Source organism: Lampetra planeri, chromosome 49 (genome assembly GCF_965212315.1).
Source record: "Lampetra planeri chromosome 49, kcLamPlan1.2.h2, whole genome shotgun sequence".
In the NCBI taxonomy this organism is placed as follows: domain Eukaryota; kingdom Metazoa; phylum Chordata; class Hyperoartia; order Petromyzontiformes; family Petromyzontidae; genus Lampetra; species Lampetra planeri.
The window spans coordinates 1030916-1046030 of NC_136155.1; the positions used below are offsets into that span (position 1 = coordinate 1030916).

At 46.5% G+C, this 15115-nt stretch overlaps 1 long non-coding RNA gene across 1 annotated transcript; it reads right to left on the reverse strand.

The window, feature by feature from the left end:
• Positions 1 to 2318: 2318 nt before the first annotated feature.
• On the reverse strand, positions 2319 to 10829 carry LOC144734046 (uncharacterized). Its single transcript, XR_013588469.1, has 4 exons — positions 10465 to 10829; positions 3645 to 3792; positions 2688 to 2824; positions 2319 to 2379 (listed from the first exon to the last, which is right to left on the reverse strand). It is a non-coding gene; the product is annotated as an uncharacterized LOC144734046 (long non-coding RNA).
• Between the last annotated feature and the right edge of the window lie 4286 nt (positions 10830 to 15115).

Sequence of the window (15115 nt, forward strand, 5' to 3'; positions counted from 1 at the left end):
AGGAACGCGTCGGCCCCCGGCTGCGCCATGTCTTGGTGAGCCGTCTCGGGCTCAATGACTTCAGCAGTGTCCTCCTCCGGTACTCTGGCTCGAGCTGTCTGGCGTGTTTCCATGTCCGTAGTTCTTCTGACACCAGATGAAGTACCGGTAATTACGCTGGACACCCAGGTTGAGGCACACGTATGTTTATTACAAGTTGTCGGTACAGGACAGCACTAGAGGGGGTAGCGGCCCCCTCACCCGGATAACTGGGGATACACCCTAGCTAATCCTGACCTACTCCCAAGTCCTCCACTAACGGGCTAGGGGAGGCTAACTGGCCCGACACTGGTGAATCGGGCTACGGTCTCCGGAGTCCCAGGGTACTGACCCTGGTTCACGGAACCACGCCTCTGGCTTGATCCTCCGCAGCCCTGACAAGGGCGGCGTCGAGGGGAGTCCAGGGCTTCTAACTAGGAGATCTTCCTTCTTCCTCCTTCGTTCCCAGACTGAGCCACGAGCTCTCTCTGTCCTCCCCCTTTATACCCCCCGTCAGGATCCCAACCCCCCAGGCTGCCTGATGCGGACGTCGCTGCGGGCACCCCACCCCCGTGTACTCCCGGAGCTCCGCCCACTGTGTTTATTCCCCGTTGGATCCCATGCACCTACAGCCCTCCCGTAACAACCCTACATATATACACTATGTCCATTCGTGTGTGGGTGTGTGTACATGGGAGTGTATGTGTGTACTCGTGTTTGTATTGGAACGCACAACTTATTATTATATTGTTTCGTACAAAGAATTGAGGGCAACGTGGTAATGAATGCGGCGCGGCACCACAACAGGGAACTACAGGGGGATGACACTCCCCGCTCGTGGTGCTAAATGAATGGAAACAGCGTCACTGAGTGGACAGTCCCGCCCCTCTTTGTGGATTTAACACCTGATGATGATTGCTTATGTTGCAGTCGAAACGTGAGAATTTGTTTTGTTTAATATTATTTTATTATTTTCCTTCTACGCGACTTCACCGAAAGAACCAAGAATAACAATCGCACTCTTTATTTCAACCACTCATCTTACGTACAATGTTATGATTGTTGTAAAGCGCCTTGGGGTTTAAGGTGCAATGTAAACCTGTATAATTTGGCCTGGATCCAAAAGACTGAATGGATCTTTGAGCGACGCCGACGCAGCCCGAGACGCAGCCGCCCGCGCTGCTCCTCTTCCTCCTCCTCCTGCTGCTGCTCTTCCTCCTCCTCCTGCTGCTGCTCCTCCTCCAGCAGCAGCAGCAGCAGCAGGAGCTCCTCCTCCTCCTGCTGCTCCTCCTCCTGCTGCTGCTCCTCCTGCTGCTGCTCCTCCTCCTCCTCCTCCTGCTGCTGCTCCTGCTGCTGCTGCTCCTCCTCCTCCTGCTGCTGCTCCTGCTGCTGCTGCTGCTGCTCCTCCTCCTGCTGCTGCTCCTGCTGCTGCTGCTCCTGCTGCTGCTGCTGCTCCTCCTCCTCCTGCTGCTGCTGCTGCTCCTCCTGCTGCTGCTCCTCCTCCTGCTGCTGCTCCTCCTCCTGCTGCTGCTCCTCCTCCTCCTCCTGCTGCTGCTGCTGCTCCTCCTCCTGCTGCTCCTCCTCCTGCTGCTGCTCCTCCTCCTCCTCCTGCTGCTGCTCCTCCTCCTGCTGCTGCTCTTCCTCCTCCTCCTGCTGCTCCTCCTGCTGCTCCTCCTCCTCCTCCTGCTGCTCCTCCTCCTGCTGCTGCTGCTCCTCCTGCTGCTGCTCCTCCTCCTCCTCCTGCTGCTGCTCTTCCTCCTCCTCCTGCTGCTGCTCCTGCTGCTCCTCCTCCTCCTGCTGCTGCTCCTGCTGCTCCTCCTCCTGCTGCTGCTCCTCCTGCTGCTGCTCCTCCTCCTCCTCCTGCTGCTGCTCCTGCTGCTGCTCCTCCTCCTCCTCCTGCTGCTGCTCCTCCTCCTCCTGCTGCTGCTCCTCCTGCTGCTGCTCCTCCTCCTGCTGCTGCTCCTCCTCCTCCTGCTGCTGCTCCTCCTGCTGCTGCTCCTCCTGCTGCTGCTCCTCCTGCTGCTGCTCCTCCTGCTGCTGCTCCTCCTGCTGCTGCTGCTCCTCCTGCTGCTCCTCCTCCTGCTGCTGCTCCTCCTCCTCCTCCTGCTGCTGCTCCTCCTGCTGCTCCTCCTCCTGCTGCTGCTCCTCCTCCTCCTGCTGCTCCTCCTCCTCCTGCTGCTCCTCCTCCTGCTCCTCCTCCTGCTGCTGCTCCTGCTGCTGCTCCTCCTCCTCCTCCTGCTGCTGCTCCTCCTGCTGCTGATGGTGCTGCTGCTCCTCCTGCTGCTGATGGTGCTGCTGCTCCTCCTGCTGCTGATGGTGCTGCTGCTCCTCCTGCTGATGATGGTGCTGCTGCTCCTCCTGCTGCAAATTAAAGAAAGAAAATGAAAAGGAAGAAGGCCCTACCGGGGCAGCTCACAAAAAAAGCGAAAAAACGCATCCAGATTTTAACGGCATCGGGGGTCAAGGTGCCTCAGTCACCCGCCCTTCTGCGAAAACGTAAAAAAGACAGCTCCCAACCAGCGATGGGGCAGTCGTGGAGAGAGTGGAGAGTTTCCCATACTTGAGTAGTGTGCTTATGACCGGCTCCAGTTTAACAGCAGAGGTCTCGCTCCGATTCAGTCGAGCGGCAATATCTTTTCATCGGCTGCGTAACGCTGAGTGGAAGCTACCTGGTCTGTCGCTCCGCACGAAGCTTCAGGTCTTCTCGGCCACGGTCATTCCCTCCGTTCTCTACGCTTGTTGTTGTGGTGTCAGGTTGGAATCGGACGTAAAAAAAAGGAAGCGGAAGAAGTCACTGCCCGCCCTTCTGCGAAAACAGAAAAAATTAACCCGTAAAAACAAAGTTTTTCACTATAAATCCTTTATATGCGTGGCGGCTAGAGTCTTCTCGTCCTCTGGCTTGAGATGGCTGCCACCTATGGGTCAGATGAATGTCTGCCAGTATTAAGCAATTAGTAATTAAATATTTAATTTGTTTTCCCTAAACAGTGTAAAATTTTGGAAAAATTTTTTCACGAAAATTAATTGTCACACACAACGAGTCTGTGTGGAAAATGTCAGCTCGATTGGATCACGGGAAGTGGGTTAAAAAACGAGCGAAAGATTTGCACGGTCCTAAGCAAGCAAGCGAACTTAATATAAAGGATTTAAAAATATATTCGCCTGTGGAGGATGCGGGGATCGATCCCGCGACCTTTGGCATGGGGAGCGAGGGCGCTACCAACTGCGCTACTCCGACACGGCCTGTGGAGGGGTTACGCTCTGGGCTCCTACACTGTGACGTTCAGCCAAAGCCATGAATGAGTTCTATTTGAATAAATGTAAAATAAAAAAAATTTGCCTAAAAAGTGTAAAATTTTTGAATTTTTTTTCACGAACATTAATTGTCACGCACAACGAGTCTGTGTGCAAAATGTCAGCTCGACTGGATCACGGGAAGCGAGTTAAAAAACGACCGAAAGATTTGCACGGTCGTAAGCAAGCAAGCACGCAAGCAAGTGAACTTAATATAAAGGATTTAAAAAAGACAAAAAACGTCATAAGGAGCGCTCCTTACGGCGGCACAAGTGGAGATGCAGACCAGGTGGGTGTGTGCGTGTGCCGTGATGATACAAAGCCCACAATACCTTGCTGCTGATCTCGTCAAGGAACATAAACCATCACGCGAACTCCGCTCATCCTCGCAGCGGCGGCTTTTGGCAAACCACCGAACAAAGGCGTCACTGCATCGTGCGCTTTCAAATGCGCTTCTGATGTTGAAGGTAGCAGAGGGCACTGTAGCAAAATACATTGTGTATTTCAACAACTTGCAATGACCAGCATCGAGAAGCACAGTTGACCAACACCCATGCTCATCATCACAGAGACAGACTCACCACCACACAGACCCACAGACTCACCACACCACAGAGACCCACCACCACACAGACCCACCACCACACAGAGACCCACAGACCCACCACCACACAGACCCACACTCACCACCACACAAAGTAGTAAGGTTAAACCACCCCCATAACCGACACTGCGTGGGAAATACTCTATCCAGCCGAAGATGACCATGACGACCGTACGGCACTTTTATGAGCTGTCGTCACATGTGGCCTCTGAAAAATAGCTCATAGCTCCCAGGTGGCTTTACCTGGTAAATAGCAGTTTTAGTTTAGTTGCAAGCAACGGGCACCTCCGCCCCACTCCCCCCCCCCCCCCCAAATCGCGTTCCGTTATGTTCAAAGCAATTTTGGACGATTTTGACCCCCCCCTCCCCCTTCGTCACACGGCGTCACATAAAGTCAGACCCCCCCTCAAATATGACGTCACAAAGCTCTGCCCCCCCCCCCCCAAAAATGAAACACGCTTCAAATCGCTTTAAACTATTGTCATTGTAGTGCGTATTTAATGTGGCCCCCTCCAGCCCCCTTCCTCAAAGCCACTTGGTTCTTGGTTGGAACCGCCACGCCTTTGCCGGTAGCTTTAGCTTATCGGGATTATTGATCGTTACGCAAGTAGTGAGATTTTTTACGTATTGTAATTCGCAAGGCATGTTACCGTCGGAACATTATGACACGCAGTAGCAATTGCAGGGGAATGTTTATGAGGATCGAGATTACTTGAAACATCCTCGCAGCCAAAACTTAATTGGGAGCACTAAATGGTTCCATTGGCTCCAGCCTTGCAGTCTTCTTCTGTGGGGTCTCAATTTTGAATTCCGTCGCTGGTCTGGATAAGAATTGTATGCCCCTGGGAGACGACGTGAGCAGCTTTTATGCGGCTGATTGCGCGATCAAAAAATAAATAACAATTCATGGACTTTGTGAGTAGCTATGATTGCCCTGGCAGTCATGCCGATACTGGTAGGAACGAAGTGAACCAGCCTACAATAGATTATATCGTCCGTCCGATGTCCGATTAGGTGTAGCAACATCGCCCCCTACTGCAAACACTTGGCAGGACCCTACAAAAACCTTTACACTCAGTGAGGCTTTCCTGGCTAAACAAGTGTAATAATACATGATGTTTATATTCTTTGGTTATTCGTTCCTACAAGCCCACTCCGCAGGGACCTGTTAGAAATATTTATGGCAAACCTTTGTTTGACTCACAGGAAAAACCCTCCAGCTTACGAGACAATGATTCGTGCAAATCCAATTCCAGATTCAAGATTAGCTGTTTAATGCCGTGAAATAATTGTTTTGTTGTTTGAAATTATTAACTTGTTCAGACCACAGACACAAGCCACACCGACACGCCACAGCACCACTTGTACGTGTGTGGCGTCTGAATGCCAATGAGGCTCGAAACGCCGCGCACGGAACAAAGAGTGGAACGCACGCATCACGTGGATGAGACCGGAGTGGTTCCGTTTGTAAAGCGAGGGGCACCATCGCAACACCTCGACAGGAGAGGGGACAGCCACGGGCAGAGGAGATAACGTAGTTGGTGAAACCTTTCAAAACATTACTCGAATTCTTTTTTTTTACTTCACCAGTTAAACCTATACTCAGTTGTTTTTTTCGGTAAGTCACGTATGTGGAAATAAAATATAAATAAATAAAATAAAATCAGATAAAAATAAATCACAAGGTTTCGAACGCAACACAAGCGCTCATCATCAGGTGTAATTGGGGTAAAGCACATAGCAAGGGCACACACAAACCTCACTAAGCTATGTCGCTCTTTTTCAGAAGTGACCTGGCCACAAAGGAGAGCTCGTCGGAGTGCCTTATCATCGTGGACACTTACAGCAACAAATAGACTCCTCGTCCTCATCAACCACACTCGATCCACAGCTGAACGAAGGCCTCCCCAAAGCCACGACCACCTCCCGCCATCTTGCAATGTAACAAAACACCCAGGTGCCTGAGCACGACCCGATTTCGTCCGTAATAAAGGTTTTTTGTTTGTTTATATAGTGTAAATATAGATGTGTCGGTAAACCCACCACCACCCAACAGCCAATTAGTAAGGTTTGTCAAGTAAACAAAATGTGCCAATTAGTTACTGGTTCAGCACACCGATGTGTTGGAGGGAAAATCCATGACATGCAAAATGGGGGCACGACAATGGGGGCAGGACAACGTGTTACACTGATGTCCCTCCGTCTGCTCAGCGGAGGCATTCCAAAACGCATTCCACTGCCTTGGATTGCCACTCGCTCATTATTCTTGACCGTTGACCATCGTGCCGTCGAGCCGTGCCACATCCTGCCCAAGCCCCCCTTGGACTTTATTCAGTTAGAAGTGATCGCGTTCACCTCTCTGTGCGCAAAGAACCGTGCAGGGATGCACACTTGGAATTATACTGCTGTGTGGCGCTGTCTTGGTGTGGTCTGCAATTGCGTTGTGCTTTCTGCTGCCTTGTCTAATGTCGACAAGTCAGACTTCGATAACTCAATAATTAATACATTAATTACATTGTACCACTTGCTTACCCTGTTTCCCTATGTCGCACTCCTGTCGTGTTTGTGTTATGTTTGTGGTAACTTGCCGACACGCCTGCACTGGGCATCAATGAAAAAGAGCTTCATAGCTTATCGGATTCCTTCCCCAGTTATAAATAAATATTCTGACTCTTTTGCGGAATTGACTCGACTCCCGGTCCCATCGTGTGCCACAAGCACAAAGCTTCAGAGCGCTCAATACGGCGTTTGAGGTTTGTGCTTCCATCCCATAGTGGGGAAACGCAGCCGTTATCATCATTCAAGCCACATCCGTGCTCAATTATCGTTTACTCTACAAGCAAATTAACAGAATTCAAACGTAACTTATCTGTTTGTACGAATCACGTTTACGAAAATGTAAAACGACCGTAAGAGACTCTTCCACAATACAGGTTGTTGTCCGCGGTTAGATCACATAAATATATAAATATGCGATCTAACCTCGTCGATATTTACGTATATTTATATAAATATATATTTACGCGATATAACCCAAAAAAACTATTATGGATGATATTGGTCGCGAAAGCCTACATGTTAAACTGACTCTTCAATCTTGATTTCTTTTATCCGTGCAGATAATGGCACTTTATTGCATATTTACATTTTCGTTCTTTGGAATTGTTGCATTTTCGCGTTTTTATTCTGAGGTTAATTGTGTATTTATCTGAATTTGTGATCCAAGCCCCCCTTGAAAAATATAAAAAAAAACACGTGAAGCTCATTGGGCTCTTGGGGTCATCATCGTTCAGTTTAACACGTAGGCTTTCGCGACCAATATTATTCATAATCTAAACCCAAAAACGTTGATTATGATTATGTAATTCTCGGTGCGTACGCGAATCGTCAGTCTGGTTTTAGCCTGATGACTCATCTGTGACGCCGTTTCGCGAGGAACCCCCCCTCCCTTCTTTCCAGATTAATTATTACGGATAGCCGCTTCGCTTCAATAACTTTATTCCTCCAATAAATCGCACACACGGACGCAGCTGTGTCCACGCAGACAAACGAAACAAAATATTAGGTTCCGGCCCTTTGAAACAAATCGAAAAACAGAGTGGATGTCCCCGATAAAAACCGAGGCACGATTCCATCAACTCACACCATCGGAGCTCATCGGAGATCGTCGGATCTCAGGTCATCATCTCATCTCATTCCCTCCAACGAAGAAGTTCTCTCATCACCCAGAATGGCGATGCTCGCCGAGTAGCAGCGTGCCAAACCAAGCCGAGGTCTGCACCACCGAAAAAGAATCGCTACACCGAGCCAAGCCGAGGTGCGAGTGAAACTGACGGAGATTTCAGTTATCATTCTCGAGCCAGCGACGATACCCAACGTCAACCCAACGTCAGCCTGCCCGCACACGAGTGAACGAGCACCGCCACGCCGCCAGTCGCAGTGTACGGGTGCCGGCGCCAAGCGCAGCCAAGCCCCACCAAGCGCCAAGCAACCGAGCCTCTTCCTAGACCACATCGTGCCAACGCCGCTCAGCTAGCAGCTGAGAAAGGAGTCGGTGAAAGCCAGCAGCTCACCGCAGCCACGCTCGAGCGAGAGGGACATTCAACCCCTCCCCCACTCATACCCACACACGCACGCATCCACGTCCCGGACTAGCACAAGAACTTACCTAAGAGACTATCCATCCCATCCACACAATCGTATCAACCCTAGCCAATTATCAGAAGACTAATTACAAATTACATGAACCATCAGCTGGCCGTGAAGGCATCGCGACTCCTCGAATGATTAGAATGCGCCATTTATAAGGGCCTTAGTTAAAAAAAAAATCCTTTCGTTTTTTTAAATAAACGACCAATAGATTAATCGATGTGCGCTAAACTTTTGAAACCTTCGCCACGAATCTACACGCCCAGAGAGAGTATCGTGTTAAACCTGTTTCTTTGTCATAAAACTTTGCCCATTAAATAATTAAAGCTTAGCCAGAGATAAGAATCTACCTTTAAAGGGCACGCACACCGTCGCACCCCATTAGACCCAGACATTTCGTTAAATATATATACTTGCCGATGGATCTATTGACGTATACTTTCGCCTTTGGGGTATAATAAGTTGCCTTTATATGAATATCGCTGCATGCCTGTTTTAAGAAATCTCCCTACTGCCGTAAATGCTCATTACGCGATGAAACTAATGAGATGTGCGGTGGGAAAGGAGAAATTACGGTTGTTAGAAGTGTTTTAGTCATTCCTTTTCGTTAATTGCATAATCTCGCCAATGAATCTATGGACGTATGCTTTCGCCTTTGCATTTTAGAGTATCATATGTTTGTTTAGAATTCAAATTGCTTAAAATAAAGTGGTTGAGTGTTCTTTCCAAGTCCATGCAAAACTGTCTTATTTATAAGAACTGTCGTGCGTTGAGATATGAATTTGGAGATCTAACATAACATAAAATACACTAAGATAATCAATACATGTTTAATCAAAGATAATCGTTTTATCCTGATTGATACAACTCTGGATAACGAAGCCAAGCCTAGTTATCTTAACTGCACACATTAACATATTTGTAAGCATTCGCATACATTATTACGATGATCTCCGTGATTATCATAATTTATGCATACAATTACATGTATTAACATAATTTCCGCGATTTACACATTTTTTATATTTATTGTTTTAAATAATTTTTTATAAAAATGTCATAATCCGACATATACAACAGGTCAGACAACCAAAGTGTCATTCACACATCTAAACCAACAGGATGGTTTTAATGTGCTCGAGGCAAGTGCTCTGGTTTCAAAGTTTTCCACGTACAAATTTGCTATAGCAGGAGATAAAGGAGAGCCCATTGCTGCCCCCTCCCTTTGTTTAAAGAATTCGCCTCTCCATAAGAATTAAGTGTTATTAAACAATGGTGAGCGAGTTTCGGAATATCTTTTGGTAAACCTGTATTCTTTACCCGTGTATCAAGTAATTTAAGCGACTCGCTCACTGGAACCTTAGTGAATAGCGAAATCACATCAAAACTCACCAAAATATCATTAGGGTTAAGTTTAATATATTTGATCACATTCACAAGATGTTCTGAATTTCTTATGAATGAAGATGTCCTACCGATGTAGGGCTGTATTTGTTTAGTTACATATTTTACCAATTTATATGTGGCAGAGCCAATTGTACCGACTATGGGTCGTAATGGGATGCCGATTTTATGGATCTTTGGCAGCGCATACAGTCTAGGTGGTTTTGAAGCCCTTGGCTTAATTAGGAATTGCTCATTTTTTGGGATTAATGAATTTGCAATGATTGCAATAGTCTTACTTTCCAAAGTACTAGTTGGATCTCGTTTAATTTTAATGTAGGTACTTTCCTCTAATAAATCTTTAATTTTATTATCATAATCGGCTCGTGACATCACTACAGTAGTGCGGCCCTTATCAGCTGCCAGGATTTGAATATCTTTACTTAGACGAAGCTCTCTTAAGGCTTTTGCCTCGTTCGAGTTAATATTTACTTTTGGTACTTTACTATTCTCAATTAATTTGGCAACCTCGTGTCTAGTCATCTCTGCCTCATGTGGAAGGAGTCTTACGGCTGATTCTACCTCCGCAATTATCTAATCCACTGCAATTGTGCGTGGGGTAACGGCAACGTTAAGGCCTTTAGAAAGGATATAAATCATGTCAGTGGTTAAATCAGTGTTAGTCAAGTTCATTACGGTTTTGTTTTTAAATTGCTCGTTTTGAGTAGGGATTTGTTTATTATAAAGTCTAGAAAATGTGTTAATTTGGTTAGCTTTTGTTAGATTAAACATTATCAGCCGATTGTTGTGTTATGGGATCGATTATATTCCAATCATGCATGGACACACTATTGCTTATATCCAAGTGTAAATGCTTTAGCGATTCAGAAATGTTGGATAATTCACTCCTGTTGTGTTGTATTCTCTATTAATAATAACTCGCTAGCTTTGTGTAGTATTTTGTTAGCTTTAGAAGAATTTATGTGATGTGTTATTTTAACTGCGTTTGGTATTACCTTCGAATCTCTTCACCTTTTGAGGAACGCCAATGAATATATCAATTTCATCTGCTTAATGCGGATCTTCTCCAATTTACTGGTTTTAAGAAAAGTGTCCTCCCCATAGAGGTTAGTCAGTTTAACACGTAGGCTTTCGCGACCAATATTATTCATAATCAACGTTTTTGGGTTTAGATCGCGTTATTTATAAATGTGTCGTAACCCTCCACCTCCCGACACGGCCAATCAGTAAAAAAAAGTGTCACGTTGACAAAAGACAAATAGTTCACTGCTTTAACCAACCGGTGTGTTGAAGCGTGAAACCACAACATTTACAATTTTTGAGTAGCACAACGTTTCGCTGGTAATTGCATCCAGCATCATCGGACAATTCGCCAGAATGGTGAGGCTCTGTCTCCCGTTCTTATATAGAGCAGTAGCAGGGTGACGTCATCATTAACTCATCAACTCATCAGATACAACGATTTGAAGGGGGGGGGGGGGGGTGTATTGTAATTATATACTAGATTCGTAAGCAGGCAGTTGTTACGATGCGAGTTGTAGATTAGAAATCAGTTGGAATGTGTTTTATTGTAATTATGCTACGTTAGTAATCAGTTGGTGTTTGTTTCCCATATAAGGAATTGTAATGTATCCCCCCCCCTCCAACTCAGCTTATATACATGCTCCAAGCACGTGTGCTGTTTCATTCAGACGCTGTCGCCTCGACAGACCTGGTTTTCACATGAGGACGGCTACTTGCGTTGTGGCCGAAACGTCGTGAGAATTGTTTTATTATTATTATTTTTTTACTTTCCTTCTACGTGATGTATCTTATTTAATAATACGCTTCCAGGCCGCACTAAGCATGTAGCTGTCTGAGCGATTAAAGTTATTTCTGTTCCTCTCAATTTCAATGGATTCTCTAATTAGTCTTTGCCAGTAGTCACTAGTTTTACACAACACTTCAACGCTATCAAAATCCATTGAGTTTCCCTGTTGGCAAGCATGTTCTGCCACTGCCCACAGTTGTGTTTGCGATAGTTTAATATTTCTCTGGTGTTATTTTCGTCTTACACTAATGTTACGCCCCGTCTGTCCAATATAGCATCTGCCACATAAACAATTAATCCGATATACACCTTCTGTTGATAATTTAGGTAATTCGTCTTTAGTGAAAGTTACTAGTTGTTGAATTTTGTGTACTGTATCAAATCTTACTGTAATGTTTTGCTTTTGCAAAACACGGGCTAATTTGTCAGTTACTCCTGAGATAAATGGTATTCTTATTGTTTTAACAATCTGATCGCTTTCAGCAGTCTTGCTTTGCGATCGTGATTTGGCATTTAGTGCTCTGTTAATTTTGACAATAATTGTAGCCATTCTGTCTTAGTGCTTCTTTAACATGTTTAATCTCTCTCACTAGACTTTCACCATCTGACACTGTTTTAGCCCAATCCTCGAAGAGCTGGATCCGGACCTTCCTGCATGCAATCGGGGCACAACATTTAGGTAACGATGTCTCAAGCAGTGGCGGCTCCTGCAAAATCTCTCAGGGGGGGCAAATGTCTGGATGATTGATAAGGATAAGGTCCACCCATGCAATGGATAAATTAACAGCTTAAGCATGTAAAGGCAACTTCACTTCTTTAATATTAATGAAGAATAAAGTGACTCTTACAATACATCTTGTTTGTTTCTATACTCACTATTAAAACAAACCACTCAGGTTTATTTTATTAAAGATTCCACTAGGTGGCGACAAATTATATTGTTGGATGAAACGTGCTTACGTATGATGACGTAAGCACGTATGATGACGTAAGCACGTTAGGGCGAGCCCTCCCGGAACCCATAGAGAATGCATTGCAGCGCCCCCGTTCGAAAAAAAACATCTTTGAATGTAAGTCTATGGGAACACTCGGGGCGATTCTCAGCTGGAGGGAAATCGCCCAAAAAGAGGCGGTACTCCACAGAACGTAGCATGACGCTGATTGGACTATATCCAGAGGCACAGTGACGGCTAGCGTGACTCTGTGGTTGAATGACATTGGTGGTGCGTCGCCCAATCGCCCTAATGAAGAAACCGCCCCTGGTCTCAAGAAAGTCGCCTTGAGGTATCTAGCAGCTGTGAGAACTTGTGCCGGCATGAGAGGGTGGTGCCAGAAAGGTGTTGCCACTGCTGGAGCATATTGGCACAAGACGGAGGAGAGCGTAAACAAGTTGACGGCATGTGCAAGTGGGGGACGCCTTACGTGGGGCGATCTTGCCCATCACGCTGGTTGATGGTGGAGAATGTGCGTTCTGCTGTGTGGCCACCAGACGGTGCTAGCTACACAGCCAGCCGTGCTTTTACTGAGCTCCGTTTCATGTGCACATTTCCCCCGCGTTTTTACTCGATTTAGTCATCAAAGTAGGAATGAATGAATTCCCGTTAGTGCATTTGCCAATTCACTTCTGGATTATGGCCTCCCCCACGCCCTCTTGGTTACCGGGGGGTTGCTTGATCACACTTCATGTCACTGGTATCAACACGATTTGCCCAGTTAAAAGGTAAAAAAAAAACGCATGTGCTTGATATTGTGAGAATATTTATAGGATGCGTTGGTTTTGACTTTGTAAAATGTGGACAACGCATTTTGAGAAACCTGAAAATAAATACGATCGAAAAGACGCTATCGCGATTGAAAACGATGGTTTTATTACAACAATGCCGCATCGCATTCTTACAAAACACTCACTGGGTGTCGAATATAATTATTTACAGCCCTCCTTCAGTCCACTGTTGGTTAAAGAAGGGCCCTCCTATGCCATGTCAGTCATGGGCGTTGTTTGACCATACTTCACCACGCTGGTCAGTGCGCGTTGTGGAAGCGAGGGTTCAGGACCAGTTCACCAGTGATGTTAGCAGCGGTCCGCCAATCCACCTGGGGTCACTGGGTTCATAACCCACCACGCCACCACACTGCCCTTGGGTATACTGCAGTGTAAGGTCGATATTTAGTGTGGAGAGCCTCACTGAACCTCAAAACGTTTTCAGGAGAGTCCTGTGTTTGGATGTTTGGCCAGTTCCATTTTAAGGTAGTGATTGTCAATTTAGTGAAAGATTGACAACACAAGTGGTGTCTAGAAGCTCTTTCAAGTCGCAAACTTAACCCTTCCGAACGGAGTGTGTGGCGGTACTAATCTCCATTGAAAGCCCTGAAAGAGTGGTGGAAATTCCACATTCCTGTGGCGGGCGCGAACTCCTCAAAAAACGCAACACTCGGTCTCTCGACCCCAGGAGAGAGCTGCCGACGTCAGTGATGGCAATGATGATAGGCACAGTTGCCCCTCGACTGGGAATTGAACTCATGTCCGTCGAGCACTCTGACCACAGAGCCACTCGGTTAGGAATTCTTGAGCTTCATGCAGCTGCTTCTGCAGTGCCGGTGGACAGTAATTAATTTGGGGCAAAACCCCACAGGGACCCAGGCTCCTTGGCTTGCAGCACTTTTGACAGAAGTGGCGTGCACGAGCAGATGCTGACGAAATTCCCCAGTGTGGCTGGACGGGGGCTGCCAATTTCTTGACAATGTCATCGCCAATTGTACCTCCTGCTGTTCAAATGCAATATCCATCCAAACAGTGTCCTGCTCATGTCTGAGCGTGGTGCTGAATAAAGGGCAAAATGTATGAACAGGGTTAGGTTTGTTGATCTATTGTCTAGAGATTCCGTCAGTGAGCAGATTGCCAGCCTATTGTCTAGAGACCCCATCAGAGACCAGTCGGACAGTCTATTGTCTAAAGACCCCATCAAAGAACAGTCGGACAGTCTATTGTCTAGAGACCCCATCAGAGACCAGTCGGACAGTCTATTGTCTAGAGACCCCATCAGAGACCAGTCAGACAGTCTATTGTCTAGAGACCCCATCAGAGACCAGTCTGACAGTCTATTGTCTAGAGACCCCATCAGAGACCAGTCGGACAGTCTATTGTCTAGAGACCCCATCAAAGACCAGTCTGACAGTCTATTGTCTAGAGACCCCATCAGAGACCAGTCAGACAGTCTATTGTCTAGAGACCCCATCAGAGACCAGTCGGACAGTCTACAGTTTTGCCTAGAGACCCCGTCAAAGGCCAGCTTCTAAGTCAATCTGGAATGTTTGAAGTAATGTTTTACCAAAACTGGCCTTTTTTATAAACATAAGTAACTTCATTAACTTGTTTTGTGTCTACCATTTACAATACTTTCTCGAGCACGCATATTCTGACCGTAAGAATCCAGGGTGAAAGGGGGTTAATTTTGACTTGTGTAGACACCTATAACTTTTGACCTGGGTAAAATAGAGACTACCCACAAATTAAAATGAATTATGCGCTGCCTGCTGGACTGTCAATTGTCTGCTCAGATGGAGATTGCTAAGTGGTGAGTGGTGTCTGGTGAGGTGTGAGGTCAAGCGGTGTTCGTCGGGGTGTGTCTGCTGAGTGGAAACACTTGCCTGCTGCCACTGCAAAGGAGCGTTATGCTGTTTAACACGTAGCCCTTCGCGACCAATAGTATTAATAATAACGGCTTTTGGGTTAGATCGCGTTATTTATAAATGTGTCGCAACCGTCCACCACCCGACACGGCCAATCAGACAAATAATTTACTACTTTAACCCATCGGTGTGTTGAAGAGTGAATC